This window comes from Mycetomoellerius zeteki, unplaced genomic scaffold (assembly GCF_001594055.1).
Source record: "Mycetomoellerius zeteki isolate Tzet28-1 unplaced genomic scaffold, Tzet1.0 scaffold56, whole genome shotgun sequence".
Lineage (NCBI taxonomy): Eukaryota > Metazoa > Arthropoda > Insecta > Hymenoptera > Formicidae > Mycetomoellerius > Mycetomoellerius zeteki.
In genome coordinates this window covers 58,831-61,810 of record NW_017257566.1, presented here as the reverse complement: position 1 = coordinate 61,810, position 2,980 = coordinate 58,831, and positions in this window count along the sequence as shown.

Genomic DNA, 2,980 nt, shown 5'->3' with positions numbered 1-2,980 from the left:
GTTTTAAAAATGTTCGGGCGCACCGCGCCCTCATCGCTGCGATGCAGCGGCGTCCGGCGGGTGTAATGCCGGATACGATGCACTTATCGGGGGTGCATCGTTACAAACAAAAGAGATTGGGACCAGTACCTGAAATTAGCATGTTTCTCTTACAACACCAGTGTACATGAGGGAACGCAATACACACCTCATGAGCTGATATTTGGCAAAACGGCTCGTGTACCGGCCAGCACGACACTACCGGAAGACATCAATAACGATAGTTACAATTATTATTTTGAAACCCTGCATAAAAAAATAAAAGACATTCAGGAAATAGCTCGCAACAACCTTAAGAAAGCGAAAGATAGATCTAAGCGTTATTACGATAAGAAAGCGAACCCTTACGAATTTAAGGTAGGCGATAAGGTATTTTTATTGAAAGAACCAACAAGTAAGTTAGGGGACCAATATACAGGCCCGTATAGAATAATAGAAACGTTCAGAAATAATAATGTTAAACTTAAGTTAAATTTAAGGAACACTAAGATAGTGCACACCGATAAATTGAAACCTTGCCCCACCCCATCGGAAGAAGAACCCTGTCAACAGCGGTTATCGGAGAACTCGGCCGACAGTTCAACCTCGGACGACGAACAGTAAACATGTGCCTCTTAATCTTCACCACACTAAGGCCGCACTTATCGGATACGACTGCGGAGGCGAGGGCTTTAACATTACGACCCTTTCCCTCTTAGACGTGGGGGAATGCAGCATGGAGAGCATCGAACCGAAGGAAGAAGAAATGTACGTGCAACTGTTGCAATCGTCCGACTACGATAAGACAACAATTATCCAATGCAGAATGGAAATAGACAAGACCATCCACTATTGCGGGATGCACTCCCACGTCTCCATCGTACACAACGGGAAGAGAGAATATTTGCAAGAGATCGGAGAACAGGGATGCAAAAGATTGCACGCCACGGGCACCATTCGAATTGCTAACGCCGAGATAGATAGAATCCAACAGAACACCACGAATCTGAGAAGCATTACACTAGCCGGATCAACCACGGTAGACGGACGGTGCTCCGGATTCCAGTACACAGACGGCTACGGAACCTGGGATAACGTAGTCGTTCAAGCTTCCGTCAGAATTACTCTGCGGACCTTGGAAGCACCAATTAAGAGGACGACGGGTAATATAATTACACCATCAGGTACTCATTGCAGGCTGACGACAGGATGGTGCACGGACACTGAAGGGATGGAGACCTTTTGGGCACCCCTACTCATCGACCACTGTCATTTTAATCAATATGATATCCTCTACGAGGGACCAGCCACCAAACTATTTTCGAGAAACAGCCCGATAACGCCGACTGTCTACACAGTCACGACACAGGACACAACCTTCGCCTTAACCAAGACATCAGATTTCGACATTTGCGGATACAGGCTAGCCCAAACGGAACACCCAAAATTGTTCATCTTGGAGACGCAAAAGGGAAAAACCTTCGGGAGTCGATCTAAGATAGCAGTCGATAATCTTGACATCTTTTTATATGTAAATTCCAAATTCATCTATGTGGAAAAGCATATAAAAACACAACTTACGCAGCTGTACCGAAATATCATGGAGCAAAAGTGCGCTCTTGAAAGACAGGTATTACAGAACGCACTAACACTCGCTAGCATCGCACCAGACGAGATGGCATACCGCATCACGAGAGAACCAGGATACACAGCAGTAACTTCAGGAGAAGTTATATACCTGATAAAATGCATCCCAGTAGAATGCAAAATGCGACACGCGGAGCAATGCTATAATGAACTACCAGTGACACACCGCAACACATCTCTCTTTCTACTACCGAGATCGAGAATACTATCAAGAACCGGCACACAACGTGACTGTAATAACCTCTTACCTATTATGTATAAAATCCACGGAGGATGGTTTAGGATGACACCCAAACCAGTAGAGGTACTGACGCCGCCCATCATTCAACCACTGACGCAACCGGCGTGGCGCTACATCGATGCAGCATCCTTAGCAACGAGCGGAATATACAGCAGTGAAGATATAGACCGACTTTGCTCTCACATCATGTTCCCGATCGAAAAACCGTCCATGTTAAACACTATAGCAAAAGGAGCCATGGGCGAAACCATTCAACCCGGTAGTGTATACATGATGAATCTGTTGGATGAAAATTCATTAAACCAGATCGCGGAATCCGCCGGAGGGAAATTATGGAGGAGCTTCGTCACCTTCGGTTCTGCCAGTGCGGGCGTACTGGCAATTTTCATAATCGTAAGAATTGTGAAACTAATCATAGACACCATGATCCACGGATACGCCCTACATACAGTGTATGGATGGAGTTTACACCTGTTGGGAGCAGTATGGAGCTCAGTAACCCACCTACTTCTACACCTGGGAGGCAAACAACGAGAGGAACCAACTGCACCCGAAGATGACCTTTCAGCGTGCCATAATACCCACCTTGAAAAGCAGGCCCCCCAAAGTGCGAGTGCGAAAACAAGTGTAAGCGAAAATGTAAGCGTGATCGTAAATGAAAACGAAACCAAAGTGCATCAGATATCGCCCCGTTACTCATACATTGAACTACGCAAATACTTGAAAGACACTAAGCACACAGACAATGCGCCGTAAAATATTGGCATGCGCCAATATTTTAAAATAAGGGGGAGGGTGTTACATCCGACAACGTAAGCCCCTCACTAATTTTAAACATTAAAGCAATAAGTAAGTGGTATAAGGTTAAGACTAGAATATAAGTAAGTACAGCGCTTAGCGTACTCATAATACTCATAACCATAATGCATACACTCTAGAACGTAAGAATCCCCTCCATAGAGACGAGGCATCGATGCAGCAAGGTGGTGGAAGACGGAGTCAAGCCCCACCACCTGCAGGACGCGCCGTCTCACGCGTGGGAGTAGCCCGCGCGTGGGAGAACCAACGCCGCTC